This window comes from Columba livia, chromosome 1, assembly GCF_036013475.1.
Source record: "Columba livia isolate bColLiv1 breed racing homer chromosome 1, bColLiv1.pat.W.v2, whole genome shotgun sequence".
Taxonomy (NCBI): Eukaryota; Metazoa; Chordata; class Aves; order Columbiformes; family Columbidae; genus Columba; species Columba livia.
In genome coordinates this window covers 26,100,635-26,120,728 of record NC_088602.1, presented here as the reverse complement: position 1 = coordinate 26,120,728, position 20,094 = coordinate 26,100,635, and positions in this window count along the sequence as shown.

Below are 20,094 nucleotides of genomic sequence, written 5' to 3'. Positions count from 1 at the left end.
AAACAGAAGTACCTCTGGTGTTTTGAGGAGGGTCCAATTATTATCATAGTTAGCTGAATAAGGTTGTATATGTTTGCTCTACATGTGCTGGAGATAATCCATCCCTGTTGAACAACATGTTCTGTCTTGACTTCGATGTGACTGTCATGGCAAAGTTGAATTTTACAACAAATCTTATCACCTGATCTTAGAAAACCATGCATCCTTTCTCTCCTGTAACCCCAAATTTGGAAGTTTGCCTGGATTGACGGTCCTCCTTATATCCAGTTTTAGATAATAAACTGCATAAACACCGTGAATCAGCATGACTCGATCACTACATCCTCCAGGATTACAGCAGCTGCTCTAAACTCTGCCAAGAGAAGACAGAGAAGACCTCAGATCTGTACTATGAGATGCATTATCTCTATGTAAATACAGTATGTTACATTTACTTGTTTGCTATCCACTATCCACTATGGACACTATCCATAGCCCAGATGCACAGACATGACTAAAACTGTGGGAATCAAAGGACCGACATCATTTCAGAAAGATGCGAAAGACGGGGAGAAAACCCAAAAGATTGGTTATGGGAGATAAGAAAGCACAAAGTTTTCTTGGAAGGAAATTCCTTTACAATTTGCCACCATCCATGAGCAACCATGTATGAATCAGAGTAAAGGTATACTTTAATTTCATATCACAGAATCACAGGATGTTAGGGATTGGAAGGGACCTCAAAAGATCACCTAGCCCAATCTCCTTGGTGGAGCAGGAACACCTAGATGAGGCTACAAGTATACTTGTGGAGGGGCCAAATATTCTATTTCCACCAGCCCCATAGCAGAACTAGCAAAAGTGAATACGCATGTGCTTAACTGCTTTACTAAAGAGTCAGTCCATCCCCCTAAAGAGGGGTTCCAGTGAGGTAATCAGGCAGACTTTCAACTGTAGTGGATGAGAAGCTCTTGTATATCACAGGGTGAGTTCTGAGCACAATAACTTCCAGCTAGTGTATGATGATGAGCTGATGGAGTAGTGTGTTTCAAATTGCACTTGCTGTGTCTGTCCTTGTCTGAAGTAAGTTCTGTTCTGGAACCTTTTAAAATATTCTCAAAAAAAAAACCTAGACAAAAATCCTTAACTTGGAAATGTCAGTGAAATATTCAAAATTTTACTTTGCCCCATTTTCCTTAAAAACAAACAAACAAGCCAATCTAAAAGGTAAAACTTTTGACTGTGTAGGAATGTTAACTTACAGTTCCAGTCTACAAACCAAACAATTACACAAATGTTCAAGTTAGGCTGCTCAAAACTGTTCATCTTAATTTCAGAAAGGAATATTTCATGTTCTTAATGATTTTATCTTTTTATCAAAAGTGAAACCTACTTCTAGAGCTCTTTAACAGTTACTAAAAACTGTAATACCCTTAGGAGCTAACACCCAACAGTTCTCCATTTTGTTGTTCCCATCTCCACATCTGTATGGTGGGGCATGTTGCTACAAATGGTACATTTGGCTGGAAGCTTCATACTGAATAACAGGTTGACCAGTTTTCGTGTTCTGATTTGTCACATGGCTGCTGCCTGTTAAATGGATAGGGAGCTAAGTTATAACTGGTTCTCTGTGGGTAGGTATATGAATTTGGATCTCTATCCACTTACTGACATTTACAAACCCAAAATAACATTATAACTTTGAGGTCCATTGTTAAATTTGCTTAAAATTTGTCAATGACTTGTTAATATTTGTGATGGAACACATGGACCAATAGCACAATCACATAAACTTTCTTTCTCTGGAAAAGTGAGATAACAAAATATGGTTTGATATGTTTTATTATCTGTTCTGTACTTCATGCTACTATTTACGGAAGACTCTGTGATTTACACGTGTACCCGCTTGCTGGGGTAATTGTTGACTACAGCTGTTCCATATACAACTATCAGTGCATTCCTCCACATTAAATTTCTGATAAAGTTGCAATCATGAGCTTGTTTAGAAGTTGTATTTGTGAAATCTTTCATTATATAATCTCCAGTTTAGGACTTGAACTGGCTGCCTGTCATTTCCTCTGCTGAAATCACATAATATACTGTACGTAGTATAGAAGAAAAACTCTTATTGAAAGAAGGTGAATTCCGAATATTATGTTTAATAGGAGTGACTTCCTTTAGTTCTTAAACTCATATTTGATTTTACAAATAATTTTTTACAACATCGTGTACTCTTTATTTTTATAAGCTGGAACACTGTTAAGATGTAGCTGTCTTCTCTAATCAATGGTGTTTGTTTTTGATAAGCAAACTTTCATTGAGGTGAGCCATTCATCAAATCCTGTGAACATTGTTGTAGCATTGGCATTCAGAAAGAAAAACAAATCTGTAACACTAATCTCAGCCCTGTAGTAATTGCAGCTCTGGTGTTCATTTGCTTCCATTTTAGCACCTAATCAGACTGAAAATTAAAATAAGAGCAGAAAGGCTACAGAACGTGATTCATTTCTTTGCTTTAAAAATAATGTTTCTCTCATCTCCTTGATATTCAGTACAAAGACTGTGAATCTGTCAGTGACAATTTCATTCATGAGGTGGCTTCTTGGGTCCCAGTCCAGCAAGGTGTTCTGCATTAGCAAATCCCAGTATTTGCATAATTTGCATTTTCAGTTCAGCTTGCAAGACCAGTCATTGACACAGGTCCAGACTACATGTGCAGGAGACAGTATGTGTGGGAGGATGCTACACACTCCTTTACTCTTCACAAAGACAAGACCGATGCCAGGATCTGATCTTGTCCTTTTCTGTACCTTGCTCCCTACTGAAATGAGATAAAGTGATGCCTTTGCTCCCAGAATATGCTTTTGCTTCAGCTGTAATAGAGGTTTCTTTCATGGCAGTCTTGAATTTTTTGATTCTCCATAAATGCCAGAAGGTGGCCTCAAATATAATTTTAAAAACCAAAAATACATGTATCCATGTTCCTATGCTTGCAACAAACAAACAGATGGGAAAGAAAACAAAACTAACAAATAATTGTTTAAAGTTTAGCTCTATTTTCATTTCAGGTGTAAAATAAATTGTAGCAATACAACTTTTTTTTTGAGGAAAAAGATTATGTAGTCATTCAACTAAGAAAGCTTGAAAAAACATGTTTTACAATACAGACTCTTGGCTACAAATAATGGAACTACTTAAGTGAATAGAGACTGCTTTGTACAGGCCTATATTTACACTAAATCTTAGAATTATTATTATTTTTTTTTAATAGTTAAGAGATTTAGGTCAGGACTGAACCATGTTTGAAAGAGTTAGATAATTTTCATTTATCTACCACAGTGGCCTCAAAATACTGTTTGCTTTACTATGTCCATATGAGGACTCCTGTTGTGTTTAATTAGACTATTCTCATGAGTAAGGATAATGTGATTTGTTCCTCTGCCAGGCTCAGAAAGTGCTGTTAGCCCCTTTCTCTTGAAAACCACAATTTCTTAAACATTTGAAATAAAAAGCTAAGAAATACAAACTGAAAGGCTATCACAGCATCGAAACTTACCCTGCTGTGCATATGTGTTGCACAAAGTAGTTCCATTCACTGTTTTTAAACTTCCACATGACAAGGTGCATTAAAGCAGAAGTTAAAAGCCTGAAGTCAGAATTTTCTTGCTAATCTAACTGTAAATGATTTCTACCTTCTTTTTCTATAGTTCCTTTTCTTTAATCTTGAAAGAGGGGGGTGGGAAAGGAAAAAAAAAAATAAATAAAAGAAAAATTACCTTGTATTTTATTTCCAGAGGCAAGTTTTGTTATACCCTGTGCAGTTCCAGAAACACTATAACAGGCCTTCCAAGTGAGATTATAAATATTTCAAACATAGAGAAGAGGATGAAACCAGTATGACTTCACTATTTTGATTTTTGTTGCAATAGGCTATCGAAATAATTCAGCTGTAGTTTTAAAAAGAAGTAGTTAATATCTATATATTCAAAATTAAATGTCTCTCTACTTTTTACACTCTGAGCAGTAAAAATAGATCAGATACTATGTTTGTTCTCATGGTTGTAAATACTACTGGGAAGAAATCATTAAATGTAAGCTTTTAGAGTAAAAAGATATAATAGTCTGAGAAGTAGTTAAACATTAACCAGATAAGTGAAAATATTTATTCAATTTGTCATACTATTTTCCTTAATTGCTTTCACTATGATATAATCATAGTAAAAGATGCATAGATGTAAATAGCAGAATTCATGATATTACAGAAAACATGCAGCACAATTTATTATGGTAATGCATAGCTGTTACATTCTTGGCTTTGAAAAGGTTTTTTTCTGTGATTGTTTCACAAATCTTGCTTTAAAATAATGAGTATGAGCTGCCTAATCAATTCAGCCATTTAATTCTTTTTTTTAATTTTATTTTTTACAAACTTAACCATGAGACCCTTTTCATTACTGAAATGAATACAGTAATTTCTAATATTGAAGCTATTATTAGGTCAATTATTATGAAAGTCAGTTATTAATATTGACCTCTTTGTTGGTTCTCTCCATATATGATTTTCCATTTCATTATTATTGATCTCATCTCTGTGATCTGTAGATACTTCAGTCTATATTCTTGGCTCTTGTACATTGGGAATTTGGTAACATGAAGATGCATAAAGATATATTTGCTAGAGAACAGTAAAGATCTTAAGAAAAACCATGTTAGTCTCTCTTTCTATTCCTTACTGTTTGTTAAGCCTTCCATTTGCGTACAGTGTGCCAAGCTGCCAGCTAACTTTAAGAATTATCCTCTGACATTCATAACAGTGTGGCTAGTTCACAAAGAAATCAGTCCATACTGCCATTGTTTATCCAAGACGCTCTTTAATACTAGAATTCCTTGTGTGGTTTTTAGAAAAAAAAAAAAAAAATATATATATATATATATATATTTGTAAATTCCAAACTCTAATTAAAGTTAAAAACATGTAGCTCTTATAAAATTAATTCAAATGTTTTAAAAATGATACAACAAGCAAGCATTGTTTTAAGTTCCATATGTACAAGCTACATTATTGTTACTTCTGATATTTTCATTTATTGTGTTCCTAGACAATAACTTATGATGGAAATTAACTTTTGGTGGAAGCATCCTCTGCAATAATACAACCTAATCATTGCTACTATGCATGTCTATTTGTTGAAGAAAAATATCTAATTCATTGGCAGATTGTGTTTATTTTATATGCTGCATGTTTGTACTTCAGCTACTTGGAACCAAATAACCGCTTAAACAGAAAGGATGCTGGTCACACACTTTGTCTATATATCATGATATGACCAACAGTGGAAGACAAAAAAGGACCACAAGCTCTCATATCTCATTAGAAGCATTTTCTCAAACAGATGCCATTAAATTATAACCTTAAGGACTTAACATTTATAATACAACAATGAATAGAGATCAATGGAAAGTTTAAAATTGATAGGCTAGTTTATGTCAACAAAGTATATGTGTTTGATGGCTTAATGTTATTATCAGGGAACACTCAACAGTTTGCTGAATATCATTGATATTATCAGCAGGAACTTACAGTTACCGTGAGTATTATTTCACAGTATTTCCTATTCAACACTTATTTTCCTATACTACTCAGCACTAGTTAGGCTGCTCCCAGAGTACTATGTCCATTTTCGGTCTCCACAATTCAAGACGGATGTAGACAGACTGGAGATGGTCCAAAGGGGGGCCACAAAGATGATCAAAGGGCCGGAGAACTTGCTCTATGAAGTCTGAAGGAGTTAGGTCTTTCCTGTGTGGAGAAGGCTGAAGGAGTTAAATCTTTCCTCTGTGGAGCAGAGAAGGCTCAAGAGAGACCTCATCACAGTATGCCTGTACTGAAAGGGTGGCTACAAAGAGGACAGAGGCTCTCTCTTCACAAGGAGCCACATGGAGAAGACAAGGAGTAGTAGGTACATCTTGCGCTGCAAGAGTTGAACACAGGAACATGCTAGAGTCCCCATCACTGGAGGTTTTCAAGATGCCATTGGGCAGGGTGCTAGTGAATCTCATCTAGGCTCTCTTTCCCATGAAATGTTGGACCAGATGATCTTTGGAGGCCTCCTCCAACCTGGGCTGTTCTATCATCCAATGATTCTTTGCTTATCATCTTGAATTGTATATTTAGATATATTTAGCTATCTCTAACATTATAAATAGTTTTTAAAAAAACATACACCCAGTGAACATGTTCATTCAGTCTTTAAAACTGGACTGGCTACTATAGTTGAGACTTTACAGTACTCTTAGAGGGTAAAGATTATTTCATGGCTTGCAGGCTACACCTTTTCAAGAAAAAATGCCAGTGTTGTTTGCTTTTATTGCGGCAACATGACATTGTTGACTTTTATTCAGCTTGTGATTCTCTGTTGCCCCTGGATCCTGTTCTGCAGAAGTACAAACAAGCTGGATGAGCCACATCCTGGATTTGTACTATTTAGTATGCCTTCTAAAAGTAGTGCCTCACACTTGTGTCTGTTCCATAATATCCTGTTTTTCTCAGACCATTCCTACAGTTTGTCAGGATCATTTTGAATTATAATCTTGTCCTTTAATGTACGCACAGTTGCTTCCAGTTTAGTGTTGTATGCAGATTTGATAAACACACACTCTATTCCATTATACGTATAATTAATGGTATTATTGTACAGTATTAAACCTTGATCACCCCTCCAGAAGCACACATGGCACCATTTTCCATGTGGACAGTGAGCCATCGATATCTAATCTTCACTATAATGAACAGTATATATAAGTTCATTGTAACATTATAATAACAGTTACATACAGACCATATTTCCAAGTCTCCTTTAAAAATATGTTCTAAGACATTCCTAAAAGCCGAGCTGACAAGAAAATTCATGGCACAGAGTAACTGAGGCTGGTCTTGGAAGGTGACCTGGTCTAATTCTCTTTTCCCTGAACCCCCATGCCTTAACACTGTGAAGCCTTAGGCAGGGTCAGCTTTGAAGTTAAATCCAACATTGAAATTAGGTTGCTGAGGAACCTTGTCCAGTCAAGTTTTGAATATCTCCAGAGGTAACGATTTTAGGGCCTCTCTAGGAATCTTCTTCCAATGTTTGGTCATACTCATGGTGACTTTTTTTCTCCTTGTAGTTATCAGGAATTTGCCCTCCTGCAACTTTTGTTCATTGCCTCTCTGGTTTTCACTGTGCATATTCAAGAAGTCAGGCTCTACCTACTCTCTTTCCACCTACTGCGTGGTTGAAGATACCAGTTAGCTGTCATCTAGCCTTCTTTTATTCAAAATGAACAAGCTCAGTGCTCTCAGCCTGTCTTTGCATGTTATGTGCTCTCATTCTCTAACCATCTTGATGGCCTCTACTGCCAGTTTGTCAAAGTTTTTCTCATGCTGGCGAGCTCCAAACTTGACATGATTCTTCAAATGCTGTCTCAAAAGTGCCAGCTTGAGGAGAATGAGCACTTAAACTAACTCACTGGCTATATTCTTACTAATGCAACCCGAATTGTGTTTACGTTTGCGTTGCTGCAGAAGTGCACTGCTTATTCATGCTTATCTTCTTGTCCCTTAGGTAACCCTAGGTCCTTTTCTACGGATCTCCTTTCTAGATATTCAGCCTGTGTCATTACAATGTTCTATCCCAGATGCAGGATTTTGCATTTGCCTTTGTTGAATTCCATGAGATGCTGTCAGGTTCCTGAGCACACTCCCTGCTTCTAATAATTTAATTGTCTGAGTTAAGGAGTGCAGCTGGCTCAGTCCAAGGTCAGCTCTTTCACTGGTAAGAGCTGTGGTGAAGCAAGACAGAAGTGAGGGCATGGCCCTCCGTTCCCTTGGGAACTGCTTTTAAGCTGGAGCTGTACTGCTGGCCCCTGCCTGTGCTACATTGCAGTTGTGTAGCATCCACATCTGTGTCTGATCTTGTACCTTTCTGAACCTGACCCTGGTCCAAACCCTCTGGTTTGACTTTAGACCTACCTAACATGGCACTGGACCTGCCCTGTCACTTCAGACTTTTGAGGTGATCACTGGATTGGAGCTGGATCTGTTCACCGTGTCCAGACCTGATCCTGGCCCAGATTTAATGACTCAACTCATTCCAGATCATTGTTAGTGAGGTCTGCCCCTGCCTGCCGTGCTGCCAGTTGATTTTTCCTTGCAGGGCAGCAAGCATCTGCTGCTCTCCGGCAGGTTCCTGCCAGCCTGTTTCTCTCTCTGTTGAGGTCCCTCCAAATGGCAGCCCAGCCCTCCACCTTATAAACTATTCTTCTCAGTGGTGTCATTCACAAAACTGAGAGTGAGCTCTAGCCCATTATTCTGGTCTTTATTAAAGACACTAAAGAGCATCAGTGTGAGGGCCCTGAGAGCATCCTCCCTTCTGGAGGTCTGGCTTGCTGGGCTCAGGGCCAATTTAGCGATACTGCAGCATAGGGCCGTCCCCCTTTCTTTCATGGCCTTGGACAGAGCTCAGACAGCTCTGTGGGAACGCCTCAGTGAAGGCTGACTCCTTTGTCTTGGGAACTGCTTTAAGCTGCAGCTCAACTCTTTGGCCACAACCTGAGCTCCTATTGCATTGCAGCTGTTCCCATGCCTGCTCATGGGCCCTTGGGCCCTGCTGATCCACACTTGGACCCTGACCTGTGGACCGACTTCCTGGCTTGACCTCAGCTGTGCCTCACCACGATGGTCTTTCTTTGTGATCACTGGACAGTGTTGGACCCTGGCTACCCCAGCCAGGCTTCACTTGCCTTGTTTAGGTACTGTGGGACTGGGTCCTTACCACCAAGGCCCCTTCCCTGCCGTCTGTGTTGTCACACTCAGCTCCTGGCTCTCCATCCCTTGTGGAGCTGTGGGCTTTCACTGGTTCCTTACAATCAGCCCACATATCCACCCTTGAGGATTGTCACTAATAATCAGCCACCAGGTGAACTTTGAGCTGCTGATCGCTGCCAGCTCTGCATGTGTTTTGTAGTCCACCCATGCAGTACCTCTGTCTCCTGGCTACAAAGATACTCATTCAGCAACAGGCCCACATTTTCTTACTCTTCCTTTTGTTTTACCCATAAGAGCTCTTGTGACCCTTCGCGTCCTTTGACAATTTGAATCTCAGCTGTGCCTTTTCTTTACCATCTCCTTCCCTGCACATTCGAGCACTGTCTCTGTAATACTCCTGGATAGCTTGACCCTACTCTGGATATCTTGTCCCTACTTCTACCTTCTGTACACCTGTTATTTTGCATTTGAGATAAATCAGGAGTTCCCTGTTAAGTCAGACCTGCCTTCTACTATATCTGCTTAAGTTCCAGTACACAAAGATGGAGCCATTCTTGCATTTTGAGCAAGTTGTCCTTGAAGATCAATTGGATTTTCTGGTCCTTTGCCCTTCAGGGCAGTCTCTGAGAGGATCTGGCGAAGCAAAACTGTGAACAAGCCAAAATCTGCTCTGAGATCAAAGGTCTTTATTCTGCTAGTTGCCTTCATTGATTCTCTCAGGATCTTAAATTCCCATCATCACATGGTCACTGCAGCCAAAGTTTCCATTGATATTCATATTAGCAACCATTTTTCACTAACTTGTTAGTAGAAGACTCAGCAAATTACCTTTGTACTTAAAGTCATGCATCACCTGTGCCAAAAGATTGTCCTCAGTGTGCTCCAGAAAACTCTTGGATTGCTTACACACCATGATGCTACCCTTCCAGCAGATATTGGAGTGGTTAAAGATGCCCCCCATGAGAACCTGAGCCTGCAATCATGAGGCTTCTTTATTTTGTTCGAAGAAAGCTTTGTCCACCTTCTGTTCTCATCGAGGCAGCCTTTAGGAGAGGCTTATCACATCTTCCTTGTGTTGACTTCCTCATGATCTTATTACATAAGCTTTGATTTGCCTGTCACCTTTTCCATAGCAGTGCTCTGTGCACTCAAGCCTTTTCTCTGTGTAGCGAAGAGCCTTTCCACCTTGCCTTGCAGCCTGTGGTTCCTAAATAGTCTATATCCATCCATTGCAGTGCTCCAGCCATGTGAGCTATCTCACTACACCTCAATGATTGCAGTGAGGTCTGTAGTTTGTGACCGCAACTCTGTGACTGTCTATGGACTTCTCATTCCTTCTTTTATTTCTAATTCTGGGAAGCTGAGAAGTTTCTCATTCCACTGGATCTGCAGTTGTGCTTTCTCAGCAGAAGAATGAGTCTGCCCCATTATACTGTCCATGAGGCCCTTCTTCTCTGTCTTCCTTTCTTTGCTTCCTCTTTAAGCTTTGGGCTTTATTCCCCGACAAGTGTAGTTTCATGAGCTGAGCATGTTGACAAAGTTGCCACATTTTGACTGATAGATGCTCCCTCCATTTAGTTGTCTTTGTTTCTCAGAAAGAGTGTTGTGGTCATAAAAGTCAAAGCACTGCTTCCAAAACCAGCTGATCCGCCAGCTACTGGTCAACAGCTTATTTCTGCTCCTAGTCTAGTCTATTTGGGCTCCCGTGCCTTTCTGTGTAGGTCACAGAGTCCTAGAGTCTCCTTTGGCAAGGTTGGTGCATACAAGGATGGCAGAGATAATGGTCTGAGGGCTGGGCAAGCCTTGGCAATCTTTTTGCAACATCTTAGGTCCAAGCCCCTGGAAACAAATCTTCAAATATGGCAAGCCTGATCAGCTGCTTGGTGCCCCTGTCACCTGCAGAAATCAGTTTCTAACCACTGCAGCCTCTTAATGTCACCTTTTCAACATGCGGATGAGTTGCATCCCCTGATGGAACTTATTCTTTTTCCCCTATTGCAAGCATCCTCCAGCTGCACATGTGCAGTAATAGGAAGAGCCTTCTTTCTGTTGGTGGAAGTCACAAGTATTTCCAGACACTATCCACTCAAATGTAGCTTCTGGCTGACCTCTGGCAAACATTCATGAAGAACTTGCATATTTCCTCCTGTTCACTCCCTCCCATGCTATGCAGTCTGTAGAGTCTTACATCTGGGTAGGAACAACTCCAGGTTCCAGTATAAGTTGGGGAATGACCTATTAGAAAGCAGTGTAGTGGAAATGGACCTGGGGGTCCTGGTGGACAGCAGGATGACCATGAGCCAGCATTGTGCCCTTATGGCCAGGAAGGCCAATGGCATCCTGGGCTGCATTAGAAGGGGGGTGGTTAGTAGATCGAGAGAGGTCCTGCTTCCCCTCTCCTCTGCCCTGGTGAGACCACATCTGGAATATTGTGTCCAGCTCTGGGCCCCTCAGTTCCAGAAGGACAGGGAACTACTGGAGAGAGTCCAGCGCAGGGCAACAAAGATGATTAAGGGAGTGGAACATCTCCCTTATGAGGAAAGGCTGAGGGAGCTGGGTCTCTTTAGCTTGGAGGATACTGAGGGGTGACCTCATTAATGTTTACAGATATATAACGGATGAGTGTCACGAGGATGGAGCCAAGCTCTTCTCGGTAACAACCAATGATAGGACAAGGGTTAATGGGTACAAACTGGAACACAAGAGGTTCCACTTAAATTTGAGAAGAAATTTCTTCTCAGTGAGGGTGCCAGAACACTGGAACAGGCTGCCCAGGGAGGTTGTGGAGTCTCCTACTCTGGAGACATTCGAGACCTGCCTGGACGCCTTCCTGTGTGACCTCATCTAGGTGTTCCCGCTCTGGTAGGGGGATTGAACAGTATGATCTTTCGAGGTCCCTTCCAATCCCTAACATTCTGTGATTCTGTGTGATTCTGCGACACCTTCACCTGTTGGCTCAATGATTTGAGCAGCACACACCTCATATGGATGAAGACATCATCACTTCCAGCTGAGTCTTAGAGAGGAGCAACAGGCACTCTCTGCAGCCTGACACCTGGATGGTTAAACCCTGTTTCAGGAGCTTCATCTTAGTCAAGGCTTCTGTGCCAGGGGCAGTCAGGCTGGCTGTTTCTAGGGAGCATGTGTTTTGGTGTACCGGCATCATCATTGTGCAGTCTCAGAAAGAGACTGTAAGCTCCTTTTTTCCCCCTATGGTGTGAAATGCTTCACTGACTGCAGCATTTCTGTTTTTATACCATTTGTGGCATTCCCGTTCAGTGGCACACTCTAGGAGACGGTTAAAAAGAAGTTGGGCACAACCCTATTTTCCACCCACACACAGTAGATTACCTGCCTGGTAAGTGAGGTCTAATATTGTTTTTTTGGCAAGGTGAAGGGAAGAAATCCACAAGTTTTGGGTGTTTTACATTTGTCCATAAAGGAGGTGCATTAAAAGAAGGAGTTTAGAAAACTTTTTCAGCAGATACACCTCCAGCTGAAGGTCTTGAAAGGATTTGGTCAGTACCCTTCAGTCTTTAGTCAGTCTTTCTAGGCCTGTGATAAAGTTGACAGGTAGAGAAAGGGGGTGGGAAGTTGATAAGATAGATTGAGCTTCACTGAAGCTATTTGCACACTTCTGTAATATGAAAATCTTCACTTTCATGGCTATATATAATTTTATTGAGAAAAATTTGATTTTTCATCAATCTTTTCATAAACGTACAAGGGGTTTTTGTCTGTGAAAGTCCATGAGCAATTATCTATTTACCAAGATACACAGTGAACTAGAGAAAGTCCCCAGGAAAACCATACCTTCCAAAATGTGTCTCGTAAGGGCTGTAAAAGTTATTGCAAGATATTCCAATGTATCATTTGAAAAATAGTAAGTGATCAAGCAATTAGGCTGTGATAATAGGTGAGCACAAGGGAGCTGCAATAATTGCACAAAAAAACCTGTGGTATTTCTGGGCTGCAGAACCATCCTTTTTCACAGAATCACAGAATGTTAGGGATTGGAAGGGACCTCAAAAGATCATCTAGTCTAATTCCCTTGCCAGAGCAGGAACAACTAGATGAGGCTACACAGAATTGTGTCCAGGTGGGTTTTGAATGTCTCCAGAAAAGGAGACTCCACAACCCTCCTGGGCAGCCTCTTCCAGTGCTCTGACACCCTCACTGAGAAGAAGTTTTTCTCAAATTTAAGTGGAACCTCTTGTGTTCCAGTTTGAACCTTTTAACCCTTGTATTACCATTGGTTGTCACCAAGAAGAGCCTGGCTTCATCCTTGTGACATTCACCCTTTACATATTTAGAAACATTAATGAGGTCACTCCTCAGTATCCTCTTCTCCAAGCTAAAGAGACCCAGCTCCCTCAGCCTTTCTTCATAAGGGAGGTGCTCCACTCCCTTAATCATCTTCGTTGCCCTACGCTGGACCCTCTCCAGCAGTTCCCTGTCCTTTTTGAACTGAGGGGCCAGAACTGGACACAATATTCCAGATGTGGTCTCCCCAGGGCAGAGGAGAGGGGAAGGAGAACCTCTCTGGATCTAGTAACCACCCTGCTTCTAATACAGCCCAGGATGCCATTGGCCTTCCTGGCCATGAGGGCACAGTGCTGGCTCATGGTCATCCTGCTGTCCACCAGGACCTCCCAGTCCCTTTCCCCTACGCTGCTCTCTGATAGGTCATTCCTGAATGTATCCTGGAACCTGGGGTTGTTCCTACCCAGGTGCAAGACTCTACACCTGCCCTTGTTATATTGCATTAAATTTCCACCCCCCAACTCTCCAGCCTGTCCAGGTCTCGCTGGATGGTTGCACAGCTTTCTGGCTTGTCAGACTCTCCTCCCAGCTTGGTGTCATCAGCAAATTTTCTGACAGTGCACTCTATTCCCTCATCCAAGTCATTGACGAATATATTGAATAATGCTGGTCCCAGTACTGACTCCTGAGGTGCTCCACTAGATACAGGCCTTCAACTAGACTCTGCCCCATTGACCACAACTCTCTGGCTTCTTTCCTTCAGCCAGTTCACAGTCCACCTCACTACCTGATTGTTGAGACCACACTTCCTCAGTTTAGCAGCAAGGATGCTGTGGGACATTGTGTCAAATGCTTTACTGAAGTCAAGATAGACCACATCGACCGCTCTGCCATAATCTATCCACCTCGTTATGTCTTCGTAAAAGTCTACCTTTTTTACAGCCTTTTTGTTATTTTTCTTGAGTAAATGGAAGGTAGCTTTTAAAAATACATGAATACAACTAATCTACATAGAACTTAATCAACTTTTTTTTTTTTCTTTTCTTACATTGAAATCACTTTGAACTATTTCTGTTTATAGTAACATGATAGCAATAGGATAGTTTCCTTACAGGTTATACAGACCTAGCAAGTAATAACTAAGTTGCAATGTTTGAGTAGTGCTAATGTTATATTTGATCAGGACTGTTGGTTTCATTGTACCTTGTACACGTTGTATCTCAAAGGTTTGCATGCTTTGACTCATTTTCTTGGATAGCTAAGGCATTTTTATTAACCTTCAGACAGTTCAATCATGTGCGGTTGCCAACTTCAGGTAGACACAACAATGCCATCTTTAATTTCTTTAAAGATAGCTTGCAAGGTGTTTGGGTTTGATGTAGGTGTGAGGGAAGCAAGGCAGTCTTTACTACAGCTTTTGACTTCGGTGTTGAGTACCGGTAAGGGTTACATAAATAATTTCTCCTTTCACAGTGTTTTTCTCCACTGTTTAACAGAAGCACCCAACAGATCTTACCATAGCATCATATTTCCACTTTTATTTCTTTTTTAAGCTTTAAAGGTTCTTCGTATTTCCCTATGCATAACAGCTTTCTTTGCACATAACACTGTCTGTGGGAGCTGTTATCACCACAACTAGGCTGTCTAACCTGTATCTTTTTATTTTTTACAGAAGTAAGATCATACCCCGTCATACCTCATTTTTTTCCCCAGCATTTTGTCAGTATTGGTTTTTAAGATGCCTTAAGAGGTCAACTAGTATCTGTTCACTACTTGCTACAGAGTATTGTGCTTGCTCACATTCTTGGTAGGCTCATTTGAAGTTATTCTTAGCCTCCTGAAATCAAGTTTTAGCAAGTTCAGCCTGAGAGGGCTTTCTTTTTAAACATAGCTCAGTTTGTGAATGGTTTGATTGGACTTTCATTCTTGCATTTAAAAGCAAAAATAGACTCTTTACCTTCTGGCTACATGTTTCTTTAACAAAACTGATAAAATTTCATTTTGGCTTGCTGGTGATCCAAGACACTCTGTTAAACATTTTACGTGTACTGTCTATTTGCTCTCCCTTCTGCTTTCAGACCAGTGCCCTCCCAGAATATAATTTTGTTTCATCATCCATTTTCATTCCCTGCACAAGTACTGTGTGGTGGGAGAGATATTTTTATCTATTTGTCCTTTTTCCCTGTGTTTTCACAGAAATGGACTAATTGACCAGCCCCACTGACAGCTTTTGTGTTTTTCTCTGCCTGCTATCAAGTTTAGTGATTATAGTAGTATGGTTTGGATTATCTGCAGGCTCTGCCTCTCTAGAAAAAAAGAAATTGCCTAACAGAGCCTATCTTGGAAGATTTAAATGAGGTACTTCTCTTCCTCTGATGTTTTGTTATGTTTTGTTTTGGTTTTTTGTTTTGAAGCAACTACCCCTGTATATATAATAATTGCCTCCAGAAGTGGCAAGATTTCTCCTATACTGTATGGAGAACAGCCTGGAGCTGACTGATATGAAACAGTGACTAAGAAAGTGTGTTTAAATAAGAACTTGAATCAGGACTGCCCAGTAAGAACCCCATTCGCCACAAAGGTCTCTTCTGCAGATCTGGGGCTCTGCCTTCCTTGGGAGCTTCCTTCTTTTTGAACCAGAAAGTCAAGATCTTTTGTTTCTGCATTTCCATCAATTCTGCACTTCTTTCTGCATAAAACATTCCAGAATAAAGTATAAACATTGTCCCACTACCTTATTGTTCTGGCATGGTTGTTGTGGTAGTATCCTTGCAGCTGAGATCTAAGGGTTTAAAACCAGTCAGATTATATTGTTCAGATTATAAAGAGAAAACTGAGTAATGCTAGCACAACTGTCTGCATAGCATATAAAAAGTAGTGTCCACTGAATCCTCTTTGGCTTCTGATGTAAAGTGAACTCAATCTTACCTGGTAGTGCGGGACACAGAATTCAGTTTATCACCATGTAAACTGGACTCACTGAGGTGTTTAGATGATGTTAACTTGTGTGTTATATAGATGTATAAGCTTCAATAAGAGGTCTAAATGTGCAGCAGCTGAACCTGAAACATTGACCTCAAAGCCAGAAAATGGTCCCTGGCTCATTGTATGTAACAGTATGTAAAACAGATACACTTGAGTAATACAGGAATACAGAGTACTAATAACCCTTGTTACCTGCCTAAGTTAAAAAATGTTTCTCAGTTCCAGCATGTAAGAACTTGACAAATTAAAATGTCCCAGCTACTGTCAGGTAATCCAAATATTAATATTTCTTCTGAAAAAAAAAATCAGGATGTAATTTTTCAAAATGAAATCAGGATTTCCATGTTCTTTTTTAATCATTTGGACCAGTTCTCTGCTCTTTAACGCTCCCATTTTACTCTGTAACATAAAACCAGTTTATGCAGCCTATGGCCTGGATACTCTGTACCCGTAGGCAGAGCACTAGCTTTCATTCACTACTTGGTTGATGTCTGTTTATCAAGGCTGCTTTTGAAATTTCTACTTGTATGTCTCAGGCTAAATGCTGAGTTCCCAGTTTAGTAGATGCTCTGTACCTGTTTTGTTCATCACTTTTCCTTTAAGTTTGCTTGTTACTTGAGAGAAAAGTGATTCCTGAGCTCCTACGGGCTCTTCCTGGGCACATTTCCATGAAAGCATTCAGTTTGGGTTCTCCACTGCAGCTGGTATACCCTCAAATTAATGTATCCCTTCTTCAGTTTCTTTTCCTAGACCTCCTTCTGAAGTCTGGATTAGACCCACAACTATATTTCCACCAAAACTGTTTCTGACATTTTCTGAATAGCAGGTACCTTTGAAGAGTCTGAATGGTTTTCAAACGATGAATGTGCATGCCACATTTTAATTATGAATATCTTAGAATGTATGACAACTTATATGGACTAAACTCATGTGATCTCTGCTGCAAATTTTCTGAAAACTATGACCAAAATTTGTAACTACAATATGGTGTTCAATCTGTAGTTTGATACCACAATGCGCTATTGTCTAATACTTTACTTAGATACAAGATTTGATAGATAACTCTTTCTGCTGATACTACAAGTAGGCTTCTTCATCTCCATGAACAATGCACTGCCTGTAACTCACCAAGTTTCTATTATTTTAAAGAAGAAAGAATCCTTATTCATATTATTGTAGCTAAGCTTCTCAAGCCTATGTTCTGTCTTGACAGCAAGGTGTCTTTATTACTGAGGAAAACAGGAAGCTGATAAAGTTGCCATGCCTCTTATTAGTTTACTAGACAGGAATTACATTTCTTGTACCAGGATACAAATGCACAAAGAGTGTGAAATCTTAGTAAACCCCACGATTCCACAAAACCAGTTACTGCAAGGCGAGCAATTTGCATTTTCATTTGCATTTGCATTTTCAACCATTACTAGACATATCCAAATAGATACTATTCACTACGTAGCTACTAGAAATAAATTTAAGGACAGATTTTCAAGTATTGCATATGTTTTAGTCACAATTATTTATGATAGTGTTTAATGATGTTTACTTGTCTAAGCATAGCACAATTGTGGAAAGAACTTAAAAACATAAAAATCACTTAAATGCAAAAATTTCCACTAGAATGTGCAGAATTCTTCATCGTCATCAAAGTGCTGAAGATTCTTCCTGGAATAAAAAATACTGTATTCATTTCAACTTGTTTTGCTTGTATATGTTTATTCCTTTTTGTTGTTGTTTAGATCTATGACTCTGTCTTATCACATAATGCAAATGTTAATATGGTTTGCACAAATTAATACCTATATATGGTTTTTACATACATTGTAACAAAGAAGGTTTATATTACTTGCTGATGTCTGTTTTATTTACAGGAATCAATACAAATGTGATTCTGAACCACTGAAATCGTGCATGTTGCTATATGATGTTTTACTGTCAGTGTTACTGTCACTGTTAAATGCACCCTTTTTTTCCTCTTGTTTTCAGTTTTTGTAGTGTCTGATTACAGTTTTTGTCTTTGACCAGGTTTTAGGATAGCCAGAAAAACCTGACTTTCCCTTGCTTGAATCAAGTAGATACAATAGGACCCTGATTCAAATTACTGTTTCTTATACTGCTAAATAACTAACAGTAGTTTCAAAACATGCATTTTTAGTCTAAATATAAAACAAATTATGCACTTGTATAATAAGACAAGTAACCCTATGTGAAAATAGGTTTTTTCATCTAATTTCTGAAGCCTGTTGTGGGAATACCTCCCTTAATGAATCCAAAAGAAAACAGAAAGAGAAAAGACTTGCTTATGTGACTGAGAATTTCTGCTATATTGTCACTGTTTTTTTCTTGTGTTGAAATTGAAGGTATGGAGGAAAATGAAAATAGATGTTGTGATTTGATGTTGGCAATTGTACTATGAAAGCATATGTACAGCTTGGCCTTAATGAAAATTGGGTGGTGGTGCTGTGCAAATTGTTACCAAAATATGCTTATTTATTGCTAATACTGTAACTGTAACTCTTTGTAATGTAAGTGGCTAACATGTGTTAATACAAACCTTGACAGGTTTTGTTCTTCTGTAACCTGTCTTTAAAAAGCAAATAAATTCTGATAAAAATACCAAAAGAACATGCCTGTGCTCTTACTCCTCCCCCAGCTTTAATGTCTCTTCCATTAAGAGTTATATTCTGAATTTAAATAAGTCTTCTTTTCAACAGGGTGACACTACAATCGATGTCATAACATGTATTGCTGTGGATGAGAAACTGGTCCAAGAGTTTTTCTACAGTAATCTGATAATAAAAATGTAATTAGATGTTAAAGAATCTTGAGGTGGCTGCAGTGTAAACATTAAACATTGAACACCTGCTGATTTAATTTATGAGCATGAATATATTCCAAGACAGGGCCTAGAACTTAGGTAGCACACTGACATAAAAAAGAAAAGCAGGATTGAAAAGTCATTAACATTTCTCTGAGTGACAATAAAGTGGAAATTCTCAGGCCAGATCATTTATAGAAACAGGGAGAAAACTTCATCAACAATGGCAGCACCAGGAGCAGCTTTTAACTTCTTCATTTGGCAAAACCAGTAATATGCATTGCTTCCTTTTCAATGTCAATACTATCGTGATAATTTTTAACAAAGTGGAAAATCCATAGGTGACATTGGCTGCTTTCTTTTCATCTGGTACTGTACTAAATAAGTAATGAATGCATTTATTTATTAAATTATTAAGATACTGCAGCAGGTCTAGCAGGCTGTAAACATTCAGAGACAAAAATGCTAAGTTAAACTTGGACAGTAAGCTAGGAATTGCTTATACAGAAAACTCAGCATTTATTCATGAATACAGACTTTTTAAAACACTGTTTGTTATTTCTTCCATCAAGAACAAATACAAATTTCCTCCAAACTAAGCCTCCAAAAGATTAGATTTAGAATAAAATTTGCTGAAACAAATAATAAATTTCCCTCAAAGTGAAAAATAGAAAAACAAGGAAATTAGTTAAGCCCATATTCACATCCAAAAGATACGAATCTTCAAGTATTAGCCTGTAACTATGTATTTGGTGCATACCTGAAAATGCTCATATCTTTGGTTCCAACTTCCTAAGTCTATATTTGAAAATAACTTATGATTAGCTGTTATAAGCCTCTCATAATTTTAGTATCTATGCATAACATACAATGAAACAGAAAATATTTTAGATGTCTTTTTTTTTTGTGGTTATTTTTAAAAGATAAAGCTTCAAGTATTTTGCATATACGAACTTCCAGGGTTACCCTATGTACACAGAGATGGGATCTGTCTGGTCTGACTTTAGATCTAAGTCCTACTGAGCCAAAGATGCAGTCGGTCAAGCATATATTTGGCTGACACTGTGGGCTGAAGTACGTCCGAGCTTCGCTATGTGCTTTTCCCTCCATACTGTCCACTGAATTACATTAAGACACCCGTTTATGGGTCAGTTATGACTGTAGTTAAGCTGAAACTACTGTTGAAATCACCATTCATCAAATGATGGTTTGTCTCAAAGGTAGCCATCCAGTCCTGCTTCTGTAGTCA